This window comes from Lissotriton vulgaris, chromosome 12, assembly GCF_964263255.1.
Source record: "Lissotriton vulgaris chromosome 12, aLisVul1.2, whole genome shotgun sequence".
Taxonomy (NCBI): Eukaryota; Metazoa; Chordata; class Amphibia; order Caudata; family Salamandridae; genus Lissotriton; species Lissotriton vulgaris.
This window is the reverse complement of record NC_141700.1, coordinates 659901317-659915384: the sequence shown is the minus strand read 5'-3', so window position 1 is coordinate 659915384 and position 14068 is coordinate 659901317.

Below are 14068 nucleotides of genomic sequence, written 5' to 3'. Positions count from 1 at the left end.
GTGACACCCAGCCTGCTCTCCAGGCTCCAGCGACGACCATCCACAATGCTCTCCCTGCTCCTCAGGGCCTCCTCACCCACGAACTAAACTCTTCACGCTGGATTTTAGAAGGTTACTTTTTCACCTGAACTAACTTAATCATTGTATCTGGCCCTCGCTCCATCGTGATCGGCCTGAACTTGTGACTTTCACCCGATCTTAGATAACCGTGAGTGTCTCTTTGTACTTTTAGATGCAATACTTACCTTAAATCTTTGAAATTACATATCTTTGGGACTACTGATTAGATTTTTGTCATTTTGATGTAAAATAATTTATTATATGTTACTCTATTTTTCTAAATAGGTGTGGGATTTTCCTTGTGTTGTGTTTTTTCTTTAATACTCTTTGTGCGCTGCATAAAAACTTTATGCTTGGAACCGCCTGTAGCAAACTAGTGACTGTGGTGCATTTCTTCCTTTTTATCCGTATCTTTTTAAAATTTTACTGGTGAATTAAAAATGTATTATGTATATGTATTCTTTTATGGTGATCAATTTGCCGAATAAAGATATTTAACAATCAATTTAACAACTTTACGCATTGTCTCTAAGTTAAGCCTGACTGCTTTTGTGTCAAGCTACCAGAGGATTAAGCACAGGTTAATTTACTGACTTTTTGTGGTTCATCCTGACAAGTATTGTGGCTGTTGCCTGAGTAGGGTTCCAATCCCCTCAACCAACAACCTCCTTTCTCGCAATTCCTATATCAGATCCTCAGTCTACCTATGCACAACCTTTCAAAATAGCATGGAAAGTGACCTCATGTTGTAAATGTCACCAGTAGTGCAACCACAGGCACACATTACACCTGACCACCAAAATGGCCTGAAACTAACACACAAATTGAGCCAGAATTAACTGAGAAAATATCTCTCCTGTTAGCCCGTTCACTCTTTTGTGCAAGGATGAGTGAATAAATACTTAAACAATTCGGGATGTATAACATGTGTGTCCACATAGGTCTAGTTAGGCTGGATCCATGCTTGTTTTTCAAGATAACTATTCACGATGTAATAGCTTCCATTTGAATTCAGCTATTGACACATTATGGCATGGATCCATCTATCTTCTATTTACAAAGGAGGCCCCGGTGTACAACAACAGATATGTTCAAAATCCAAACTAATTTATTTTGTTTATGTGATGTATGACCCAGAGTTGTCAAATCACAGAGCTAGACTGTGCTGAAACCCTCATCAATAATACATCCATTTGCACTGATTAATTCATCCTTTAAATGAAACATTAATGAATTTGTGAAGTTCAGTTAATTCTGATCCTGAGGCAGCTGGCTCTCTCTGTGACTTCCTTTATAAAAGAGTGGCCAGAAAGCAGTGGCGGCTCCTCCGCTGTGGTGGAGGAGCATCTCCCCCCCGTCAGCAGCCTCAAAATGGTCCCAAAAAAATGATAATAAAACGTGCTTATAATCATTTTGTTTTTGCTCTCAGAGTCAAGGCTTGGGGGTGGGTCCATCGTGGGAGAAGAGGGGCAGTCATGGGGGGAGTGGTGGGCACTGTTATCAGTGCACAAGACAGTTTGGCTGGCTGTCACAGGCCGACCAATATGTCATGTGTAGTAAAGCTGTCTGGCCTTTAGCTGTCTCACCAAACTATTGTTTTTAAAAAACAAATCATAAATAATATACTAACTTAGAGGGTGATAGACTTGGTCCTTTTTGCAGGGTCATCCCAGAACTTTTTGCCTTCCTCCTGTATTTGTTCTGACCTGTTGTTGTTGGTTTTATGACTCTGGGCACTAGATCACTGCTGAACAGTGCTAAAGTGCATGTGCTCTCTCTTGTAAACTTGGTAAGATTGGTCTAAACCTTCTTGGCATATTTGATTACCTACAAGTCCCTTGTACAGTGGTATTCCATATACCCTAGGCCAGTAAATTGAATGCTCACTGTTCCCATGATATAAATAACTACAGGAGCATAGCCCTTAAACGTTGGTATGCAAAAGCATTACATGAACAGAAATAAGGAGACTCACAATAACTTTAGAAAGGTGCTTAAAGCATCATGTATTCAAAGGACAGTTGTAGCAGCACTGTACAAGAAAACAAACTCAAATTGGACTTGGAGCATGGTATGTGAATGTGACATATGGGTAGCGTTGCAAGTGACAATTTGAAACAGCTGGGACGGCGCGTGGGGTGCAATTTGTGCAAGTATATACAGTGAATAAAAAAGACCGAGGTGGCTCATATAACAATGCAGTACATTTTCTGTATTAGGTATACAATTCAGTTGAGCCAGCAATGTTGACGCGCCATTTAATGAGCTGAGGAGTCAAAGACTCCTCAGCTCATTAAATGGCGCATCAACATGATGCTTTAAGCACCTTTCTAAAGTTATTGTGAGTCTCCTTATTTCTGTTCATGTAATGCTTTTGCATACCGACGTAACTGTCTCTAAATAATACCAGTTGGGTTTTTGTTCATATCGTATACACTGCTCCCATGAGGCACAGGGTCAAGACTGGTTTGCATATGGCTGGGTCCAAACTGGGGTGGCATAGTGGGCAAAAGAACGACGGATTTAACCCAGATCTCTTGACTGGGAATGTTTGAATCATTCAGCATTCCGGATATCATTTGTTGCAGTTACACTTTTCGCCCTAAGTGGGATGGGTATGCCCAGACGTGGGTCCCTTGCTCACTGTGCCACTGGATTCAAGGTAGCCTGGTTGGTGAAGGGTGACATATCCCAAAACTGGTCCCAGGATGCTTGTTTCCGGTCCAGGGCGAGCCTGGCTTGGCAGTTCGGTCAGGACTGTTCCCATGAGGCACAGGGTCAAGACTGATTTGCATAGGGCTGGTTCCAAACTGGTGTGGCGTAGTGGGCAAAAGAACGATCGATTTAACCCAGATCTCTTTGACTGGGGAGAATGTTTGAATCATTCAGCATTCCAGCCTTCATTTGTTGCAGTTACACTTTTCGCCCTAAGTGAGATGGGTATGCCCAGACGTGGGTCCCTTGCTCACTGTGCGACTGGATTCAAGCTAGCCTGGCTGATGAAGGGTGATGTACCCCGTAACCGGTCCCAAGAGGCTTGTTTCCGGTCCAGGAAGGATGTGGCTTTTCAGTTCGGTCTGGACTGTTCCCATGAACCACAGGGTCAAGACTGATTTGCATATGGCTGGGTCCAAGTCCAAGGTGTAGTGGGAAAAAGAACGATGTATTTAACCCAGATCTCTTGACTGGGGGAGAATGTTTGAATCATTCAGCATTCTGTCCATCATTTGTTGCAGTTACACTTTTCACCCTACGTGGGTTCAAGCTAGCCTGGCTGATGAAGGGTGACGTACCCTGAAACCAGTCCTAGAATGCTTGTTTCCGGTCCAGGGAGGACCTGGCTTGGCAGTTCGGTCTTGACCGTTCCCATGAGGCACAGGGTCAAGACTGATTTGCATATCATTGGGTCCAAACTGGTGATGCGTAGTGGGCAAAAGAAATATGGATTTAACCCAGATCTCTTGACTAGGGGGCAATGTTTGAATCATTCAGCATTCTGTCTATCATTCGTTGCAATTACACTGGTGGGCTTGCACCACTGCTTTTGCCACCCACCGAAGCACCTTTTAAACCTGTCTCAAGCCTCTGTCATTGCAGGGCCTGTCTGTGCAGTTTACTGCCGCCATGACGTGGCATATAAAGTCGTTGCCCGCCTGCAACTCCCCTTTTACTACATATCAGTCACCCCCAAGGTAGGCCCTAGCTAACCCTATGGGCAGGGTGCGGTGCAGGTAAAAGGTAGGACATGTGCCTTAACTGTGTGGCAAGTCCTGGTAGTGACAAACAGCCTATTTGGTTTCTCACTGCTGTGAGGCATCAAGACTGATTTGCATATAGCTGGGTCTGAACTGGGGTAGTGAAGTGAGCTAAAGAACGATGATGGATTCAACCCAGATCTGTGACTGGGGGTGAGTGTCTGGAAAGTTTCAGTCCTCGGTCCATCATCTCCTTGTGTTTGCTTTGTTTGCCCTAATTTGGCAGTGTATGACCAGATGTAGGTCCTGTGCTTACTTTGCCACCGGATTCAAGCTAGCCTGGCTGATGAGGGATGTTACCCCGAAACCGGTCCCAGGATACTTGTTTCTGGTACCGAACTGGCTTGGCAGTTCGGGCTGGACTGTTCCCATGAGGCACATGGTCAAGACTGATTTGCATAAGGCCTGGGTTTGAACTGAGAAGGTGAAGTGAGCTAAAGAAAGATGATGGATTCAACCCAGATCTGTGACTGGGGGTGAGTGTCTGAAAGGTGTCAGTGCTCCGTCCATTATCTCCTTGTATTTTCTGTATTAATCAATACAACATTTTATGTGAATAGCGCTGTAAAGTAGTTCATGAGATCTCACAATCTTGTATGCAATACATCGTTTGCAATGGTCTGGTATCCACTCCATCAACTGACAACAGTAATTGTAAGTGTATAACTATTGTTCTTTACTCCACTTACAATTACTACTCAAGGTAAGCATGTACAGAGTAAATAATACATACTTATCTTAATATTGTTTATCTTGATAGTGATATATAATCTAATTTCTAGGTGTAAACTATCTATTGAGTAAGAAATTGCTGATGGGTTGAAACCTGCAATGCGAGCTCCTCTGACCCAGCCCACAAGCAAGGAGTTCTTTCCCCTACCTTAACACATGCACCCTACCCATGCCTGCTCATTTACAGCATCTATCCTGCTCCCTCAGGTGCTAGACGAGTGACCGGCGCCAAAGAATCCTTACATAACTGCTGTCTTGCTTGCTTAACATCGCATGGGGCCCACCCGGCGAGAACAGTACAGAACTTCTCTCTTTAAGCCCTGCAGCCTTATGGCCCCTGTGCCAGCATATACTCCACAGGTTGTAGGTAAGTCAGCATGCAGGGTCCTTCCCTTTGATACAACGATTGGCCCAATTTCCTCCCGTGCCACACATGGAATAGCTCTGGGCTAGTCCCCAAGCTAGAGTTGGCCCTACTGTCCCTGAGGTTATCTCCTTCCTCTCACCAGCTTCTAAGACTTCACCAGGTGTTTTTCAAGTGCAGCTTATTACATTTTTGACCTAATTGCAACTCCATGTACTCGACCTTCTGACAGCACTGTGGGTGCCTTTCTTGTCCCTTGCAGCTTCATCTACCACCTGAGTCTGTGACCATAACTCAGACACCCCCCTTTTCTTTTTGCCTCCGTGTCTGTTGCAATTGAAGCAAGCTGGGGTGCACAGCTGCTGAGCGTTCTCTACAGTGCAATAGGAGGGCTCATCTCTTCCATGATGCTGTGAACACATCTTTCCTGAGCTGCATTCACCCCTAGCCACCCCTAGGTGTGTGCCCTCAGCCTCATCCATCACTTGCAGTCCCCTGAACCTCGATGTGCTATCCAGCTTCCTGATGTATCACCTCAGCCCTCTAGTTATACTTCCAGAACTCTCCTTTGCCTTGAATCTTCTGGCCCAGCAAGTAGTATTCCATCTGATCCAATATTCTGTCTCATTTTCTATGTTAAGGCCCCTGTTAGACGGACCGGGAGGGTCGGCCGAGGTTACGGGGAGAGGTCTCCAGGGAGAGCCGTCTCCAACGACTGTACAGACAAGTAACTTCCCCCCCACAGACGGACACCACACAAGGTTGAAGGTTAACGAGACTTTATATGCAATTCTTAGGTTACGATGATGGATACAAGGAGGTCTGGACTCAGGGGTCCCCTCGGTTCTAGTCTCTGGCTTAGGAAAGGGGGTAGCGGGACAGTCTTTGTTACCAATGAGTGGAAAATAGCTCTCAATCCTCGAGCTCGGCGTTCTAGATGATCGGGCCGCGGCGGAGCCAGGCAGGTCCCGAGATGGACGAAGGAAAACGACGGTCCGCGGCGGAGCCTGCAGGTCCCGGTGAAGATGGCGGTTACAACGGTCCGCGGCCACGCCAGCAGGTCCCGACGACGATGAAGATGATGAAGGTTACGACGACTGTGGCAGCGCCAACAGGCAGGACGATGGTGCACAGGACAGAGTTACGGCAGCGCCAGTAGTCCGTCCAGGATGAGTTCCTCTTTACGTCTCTCGACTCCAAGATACAACTGCCTTCCTGCTCTGGAGCTGCCCCAGTTACAGGGCTGGTGTGCTTTGATGTCCGGACCCTCGCACTTGGAGGTCGGGAGGTCCGGGATGAGGGAGTCCAGACACCCAGCAGGGGGGTGGAGCCAGCGCCCGGGGAGGCGATGGGCGAGCGGCCCTTGGCGGGGGAGAGCCATCGACACCTCTTTCTCCCATTGACTCGCCAAGTAGGCCGCTCACCTCCTGGGTGGAGAGTGGTGCCGGAATGTCTGAGGCCGGGCCAGGCCCAGGGTCGAGGTCGATCGGGGGCCAGGCGGCCTCGTGGTGGAGTGTCCAAGATGGCGCCCCAGGTTGGGCGCGTGGGCCAGCAGAGGATCGGACCCACGAGGTCGGCATGCTCGAGGGCCGGGGTCCCTGAGGGGACGGAGGACGTGCAATGGTGGTGTGTGGTACTTGCGTGACTGGACTCGGGCCTGGTTGGGCCGGGGGAGAGCGGCCCTTCATGTGGCCTGTCCAACATGCGTCCCCCCCAGCTGAAGGCGGGGAGAGTTACCCATCTTCTTGGGGACTCTCCTCGTCGAGGCGGAAGAACCGGGACAGGCCGTCCGCGTTGGCGTGATCTGGCCCAGGCCGGTGTTCAACAGTGAAGTCCATCCCCTGTAGGGAGATGGACCAACGTAGCAACTTTGGGTTTTCCCCCCGCATATGCATCAACCACTGCAGGGGTCGGTGGTCGGTCTGCACCCGAAAGTGGGTGCCAAAAAGGTAGGGCCGGAGCTTCTTGAGGGCCCATACCACAGCGAAGGCCTCCCTCTCTATGGTGCTCCAGCGTTGCTCCCGTGGTAGCAGTCTCCGGCTGATGAAGGCCACCGGTTGATCAAGGCCTTCGGTGTTCACTTGAGACAGGACTGCCCCAATGCCATGGTCGGAGGCATCCGTCTGGACGACGAACTCCCGGCTGTAGTCTGGGGCCTGGAGCACAGGGGCGGAACACATGGCGGCCTTCAATTGTTCAAATGCAGATTGACAATCCAGGGTCCAGTTGACTTTCTTGGGCTGATTCTTTGACGTGAGTTCTGTGAGGGGCCCCACTATGGTACCATAGTCTTTCACGAACCTTCGGTAATAGCCCGTGAGGCCCAGGAAGGCTCGTACCTCAGTCTGGGTGATGGGGGGCTGCCAGGCCTGGATGGCGGCAATTTTTAGCTGCAGAGGAGCCACCAGGCCGCTTCCCACCTGGTGTCCGAGGTAGGTTACCGACCCTTGCCCAATTTGACACTTGCTGGCCTTGATCGTGAGGCCAGCTCGCTGAAGGGCTTGTAGCACTGCTCGGAGGTGGTGGAGGTGCTCGGACCAATGGTGGCTGTATACAGCGATGTCGTCTAGGTAGGCGGCGCTGAATCCTTCGAGCCCCGCCAGGACTTGATTGACGAGCCGTTGGAACGTTGCTGGGGCATTCTTCATGCCGAAGGGCATGACCGTGAAATGGTAATGGCCATCGGGGGTGGAGAAGGCAGAACGTTCTTGTGCCCGGGGTGTGAGACCGATCTGCCAATAGCCTGCCGTCAGGTCGAAGATACTGAGGTAGCGGGCAGCTCCCATTCGGTCGACTAGTTCATCTGCCCGGGGGATGGGATGTGCGTCGGTTCTGGTGACCGCATTCAAGCCCCGGTAGTCGACGCAGAACCGGAGTTCTGGTGTGGTGCCGGGGGCAGCTGCTTTGGGGACCAGTACGACAGGGCTGGCCCAAGGACTGTCTGAGGGCTCGATGACCCCGAGCGTGAGCATCTTGGCTACTTCTTCCTGGATGCAGGCCCGTACCCGATCTGGCACGCGGTAGGCCCGGTGGCGAATAGGGGGGCTGTCCCCCGTGTCCACATCGTGCACACACCAGGAAGTGACACCTGGGGTGAGGGAGAACAGGCTGGCGAACTGTGACAGGAGAGCTTGACACTCTTGGCGTTGTTCTCTGGTGAGGGCCTCCGAGAGTCGGACCCCATCCACGGAGCCGTCTTGCTCCCGAGTCCGTAGGAGGTCAGGGAGGGGCTCGGAGTCTTCTTCCGCCCCAGTGTCTGTGGCCATCAGGAGGCTGAGTTCTGTGCGCACAAAGTGGGGCTTCAGTCTGTTAGCGTGGAGGACCCGGAGAGGGTTCCGGGAGGATTCCATGTCGATGAGATGGGTGGCAGGGCCCTTGCGCTCGATTACCTTGAAGGGCCCCGTCCATTTGTCTTGTAGCGCACATGGCTCGGTGGGGGACATCACCCATACCTGTTGCCCAGGTTCAAATTCAATGGATGAGGCATTCCGGTCATACCACTTTTTCATGTCCTCTTGACTGGCCTCTAGGTTGGCTTTTGCTAGTTCCCGGAACCGCCGGGTCTGGTTGCGGAGGGTTAAGAGATACCGGAAGACATCTGGAGGGTTCTTTGATGGAGGCAGCTCCCAGCCTTCTTTGACGAGACTGAGCGGCCCTCGCACTGGGTGTCCATACAGCAGTTCAAATGGGCTGAAGCCCAGGGATTTCTGGGGGACCTCTCGATACGCGAAGAGGAGGCACGGCAGCAGCACATCCCACTGGCGACGGAGGGGCTCTTCCAACCCCCCGATCATTCCCTTTAGCGTGCGGTTGAACCGCTCAACGAGTCCGTTCCCTTGAGGGTGATAGGGGGTTGTGAATCGGTAGGTGACCCCGCACTGTTGCCAGAGGGACTTCATGTATTTGGAAATAAAGTTCGTGCCTCTGTCGCTGACGACTTCTCGGGGGAAGCCTACACGGGAGAAGATCCCCATCAGGGCCCGGCCGACTACCGGGGCGGTCACAGTCCGCAGGGGGACAGCCTCAGGGTAGCGGGTGGCGTGGTCCACCAGCACCAAGATGAATCGATGGCCTTGTTTTGTGCGTGGGTCCAGGGGCCCCACAATGTCTATTCCGACTCTCTCAAACGGGGTAGTGACCACGGGAAAAGGTTGTAGGGGAGCTTTTAGCTTGCGGCCGCTCTTTCCACTGGCTTGGCACGTGGGGCAAGATCGGCAATGCTGGTGCACATCGTTCCTCATTTTGGGCCAGAAGAAGTGGGTCACTAGGCGACTGTAGGTTTTATCTTGTCCCAGGTGTCCTGCCAGGGGGACATCGTGGGCCAGGTTTAACAGGAAGTCTCTAAAACGGAGAGGTACCACTAATACTCGGCTGCTCCCCAGCTCGGCGATTCTTTGCTCGCTGTACAGCAGATCATTGTCCCAGTAGACCCAATGAGTTCCGGAGGTATCCCCTGCGCTTTGGGCGAGCGCTTGCTGGCGGAGTCCCTCGAGGGAGGGACAGGTCTTCTGTTCTTGGCGAAATTGTTCTTGCGTGGGCCCCCCTTCTTGAGGCCACTGGTCGAGGTTAGCGAGGTCGGTAGGTTGAGCTGGTTCGGAGGGAATGTCACGGTCGGTGTTTTCGGCTGGGGCGACCGGAGGCGGTGGCGCCGGCCATTCGGGTTCTTCTGTGCGGTGGTTGGCACGGGCGGCCATGGAACGGGTGGTGACGCACGCCCAGTCCGGGACGCCCAACATCCCCAGGTGTTCTCTTCGCTCCACGGCGGCCCACGGAGAGCTTTCAAGGTCATTGCCCAGGAGGCAGTCTACAGGGGCATCGTCTCGGACCGTTACCTTCAACATGCCGGAGACCCCCCCCCATTCGAAGGGGACGCAGGCCATCCGACACAGGCTTTCCGAGTTATCGGCTGATCGTACAGGGCAGAGAATGTTCGGTAGATACTGTTCTGGGGCCACCAGGTGACAGCGGACGGCTGTTACACTGGCCCCGGTGTCACGAAGGGCTTCGGCCTGGCGTCCATTGATGCTCACCCATTGGCTGTACTTCTGGGTGTTAGCGGGTAGGGGGACCCGCGGGACCATGTCTTTCCCCCCTAAGCAGGCTAGAGCCATGGCGGCTGGCTCCCACTCTTGATGCTCTTGTTCGTATTCTTCCTGCTCCTCGGAGATCTGTTCTTCCCCTAGGGCTGCAGCGGCCACTTGGCGGGGTCTTGGGCTCTGGTACTGCGGGCAGTTTGGGTCGTTCGCATAGTGGCCGACTCGTTGACATCGGTGACACGTGACATTGGCTCTGTACCCCGGTCGCGCTGGGGTGCTGCCCCGGTTGGCCGGGGGGGTTGTGTTGGTAGCGGGGGCGACCGGGGCGTTGTCTCTTCCTCGCCCTTGGCCCCCTCCTCCTCCTCTGGGTCGGTGCTGACCATTGTTGTTCCGGTTCTGTTCGTAGGACCCATTCCGGCCCACTCTGGTGATCTCCCACCGGTCAGCTTCGGCTGCGAGCTGCCGGGGATCCGTTAACTTGCTGTCGAGGAGGTGCTGGCGGAGTTCAATGAAGCAATTGTTCGACAGATGCTCCCATACCATCAGATTAAATAGTTGCTCGTAGGTCGTGACGTTGTTTCCTCTGATCCAGCCCTCGAAGGCTCGGCTAAAGTATGTTACATAGTCCACCCAAGTTGTACCCGGGATGCGGGTGCAGTCTCGGAACCTCTGACGGTACATCTCGGGTGTGAGGCCATAGCGGGTGAGGAGTGCCGCTTTCATATGGTCGTAGGAGGTCATCTGGTGGTCCGGGAGCTGTAGCAGGGTGTCGCGGCCCTCATTGAGGAATCTTCCCCAGAGACCGGCTCCCCAGTCGCTTCTATCGATCCGGTGGGCAGTCATAGCGATTTCATAGGCCTTAAACCATTGCTGGATGTCGTCCTCTCTGAAATATTCTCGGACAACATCCTTGGGGATGTGTACCTTTTTGTCTGTGGCCCCTGAGGTGGGGGGTCGCTCGGGCACCCCTGCTTCTTTATTCTGCTTGCGTAGGTTGATCTCGGCTAGGTTCCGTTCGTGTTCGTACGCTAGTTTCTTTTCCTCAAGCTCCCTTTGTCTCTGTTTCTCCTCTCTTTCTTCTCGGAGACGCAGGTGCTCTAAGTTGATTTTTTGTTCGGCCAACTTAAGTTCAACGTCCATTTTGAGTCGGGCCATTTCTAGTTCGTGTAGTCGGGTTCTTTCTCTTTCCTGGATCTCGTCTTGCGAGAGACCCGTTCTTTGTCCTTCAGGGGCCGTGGTCGTTTTTTCTGCGGTGCTTTGATCAGGGGTTCCGGCAGCCCCGGTCTCTGCCCAAGATTCTAGGGCATGCTTAAAATCGTCCTTGGTACTCAGTCCGGTGGTAGCGATACCCAGTTCGATGCAGAATTGTTTTAGTTCACGATGGTTGTACTCCTCCAATTTCTCCATTTGGAATTTCTCGGTTGATCCGCTCTCTTTCGTGGTCATTGTGACTTCGTCGTGGGGTGAGCTACTCTCTGTACGTTTATGCGGTGATTCGGATCGCGCCGCTGGCCACCAATGTTAGACGGACCGGGAGGGTCGGCCGAGGTTACGGGGAGAGGTCTCCAGGGAGAGCCGTCTCCAACGACTGTACAGACAAGTAACTTCCCCCCCACAGACGGACACCACACAAGGTTGAAGGTTAACGAGACTTTATATGCAATTCTTAGGTTACGATGATGGATACAAGGAGGTCTGGACTCAGGGGTCCCCTCGGTTCTAGTCTCTGGCTTAGGAAAGGGGGTAGCGGGACAGTCTTTGTTACCAATGAGTGGAAAATAGCTCTCAATCCTCGAGCTCGGCGTTCTAGATGATCGGGCCGCGGCGGAGCCAGGCAGGTCCCGAGATGGACGAAGGAAAACGACGGTCCGCGGCGGAGCCTGCAGGTCCCGGTGAAGATGGCGGTTACAACGGTCCGCGGCCACGCCAGCAGGTCCCGACGACGATGAAGATGATGAAGGTTACGACGACTGTGGCAGCGCCAACAGGCAGGACGATGGTGCACAGGACAGAGTTACGGCAGCGCCAGTAGTCCGTCCAGGATGAGTTCCTCTTTACGTCTCTCGACTCCAAGATACAACTGCCTTCCTGCTCTGGAGCTGCCCCAGTTATAGGGCTGGTGTGCTTTGATGTCCGGACCCTCGCACTTGGAGGTCGGGAGGTCCGGGATGAGGGAGTCCAGACACCCAGCAGGGGGGTGGAGCCAGCGCCCGGGGAGGCGATGGGCGAGCGGCCCTTGGCGGGGGAGAGCCATCGACACCTCTTTCTCCCATTGACTCGCCAAGTAGGCCGCTCACCTCCTGGGTGGAGAGTGGTGCCGGAATGTCTGAGGCCGGGCCAGGCCCAGGGTCGAGGTCGATCGGGGGCCAGGCGGCCTCGTGGTGGAGTGTCCAAGATGGCGCCCCAGGTTGGGCGCGTGGGCCAGCAGAGGATCGGACCCACGAGGTCGGCATGCTCGAGGGCCGGGGTCCCTGAGGGGACGGAGGACGTGCAATGGTGGTGTGTGGTACTTGCGTGACTGGACTCGGGCCTGGTTGGGCCGGGGGAGAGCGGCCCTTCATGTGGCCTGTCCAACAGCCCCCTTCCCAAAAACCAACCCGTTGATTGTGAAGATCCCCTTCCTCCTGCGCTTTTGTGAAGCCTCTTCCTGCAGCACTTACCTCCTTCTGTTCTGCACAGTTAGCAGTCTGAGGAAGCTGCACCCCCCATCTGTACTCCACATGGCCAATGCTCTGTTTGAATTGCAGTGGACCCCTTGCTGGGCTGACTGCAAGCTCAGCAACCCATACAGAAAACGGGCATGTGCGGCCCATCGTTAAGGGCCGCACCCCACTTTTTTTCAAAGCATGAAGAGTGTCTGCATGGGCGTCCGCAGGGGGGTGCAAGGGGGGGCACTTGCCCCCCCGTGGATCGCCAGTGTGTCCGGTGTGGCCAAATCAGTGCCGGCCCTAGTCCATCATGTTTTTTAAATGGTGCCATTGTTCCAGGTGGCAGTCCCCTCCATTGGGTGGGAAGGGTGCAAGGGGAGGCCGAGAAGGGTGCAAGGCAGAGGGAAGAAGGGTATAAGGCAGAGAGGAGAAGGGTGCAAGGTAGAGAGGAGAAGGGTGCAAGGCAGAGAGGAGAAGGGTGGAAAGTAGAGAGGAGAAGGGTGCAAGGCGGAGGGCCGAAGGGTTTAAGGCAGAGGGGAGAAGGGTGAAAGGTAGAGAAGTGTGCAAGGCGGAGGGGAGAAGGGTGCAAGGCCGAGGGGACAAGGGTGCAAGGCCGAGGGGAGAAGGGTGCAAGGCAGAGTGGAGAATGGTGCAAGGCAGAGAGGGCAAGGGTGCAAGGCAGAGGGGAGAAGGGTGCAAGGCGGAGGGAAGAAGGGTGCAAGGCAGAGGGGAGAAGGGTGCAAGGCAGAGAGGATAAGGGTGCAAGGTAGAGGGGAGAAGGGTGCAAGGCAGAGAGGAGAAGTGTGCAAGGTAGAGAAGGGTGCAAGACAGAGGGTAGAATGGTGCAACAGGGAGAGGGAGAAGAATGCAAGGCGGAGGGGAGAAGGGTTCAAGGCAGAGGGGAGAAGGGTGCAACGGGGAGGGGAGAAGGGTGCAAGGCAGGGGGGAGAAGGGTGCAAGGCAGAGGGGAGAAAGGTGCGAGGGGAGAAGGGTACAAGGGAGAGGGGAGAAGGGTGCAAGGCAGAGAAGAGAAGGGTGCAAGGCAGAGGGGAGAGAGGTGCAAGGCAGAGAGGAGAAGGGTGCAAGACAGAGGGGAGAAGGGTGCAAGGCAGTGGGGAGAACGGTGCAAGACAGAGAGGAGAAGGGTGCAAGGCGGAGGGGAGAAGAGTGCAAGGCAGAGGGGCGAAAGGTGCAAGGTGGAGGGGAGAAGGGTACAAGGCAGAGGGGAGAATGGTGCAAGGTAGAAAAGTGTGCAAGGCGGAGGTGGAGTAGGGTATGAGGGGGAGAAGGGTGCAATGGGGAGGGGGAGAAGGGTGCTAGGTAGAGGGGAGAAGGGTGCAAGGCAGAGGGGAGAATGGTGCAAGGTAGAAAAGGAGGAGGTGGAGTATGGTACAAGGGGGAAGGTGAGAAGGGTACAATGGGGAGGGGGAGAAGGGTGCAAGGCAGAGGGGAGAAGGGTGCAAAGCAGAGGGG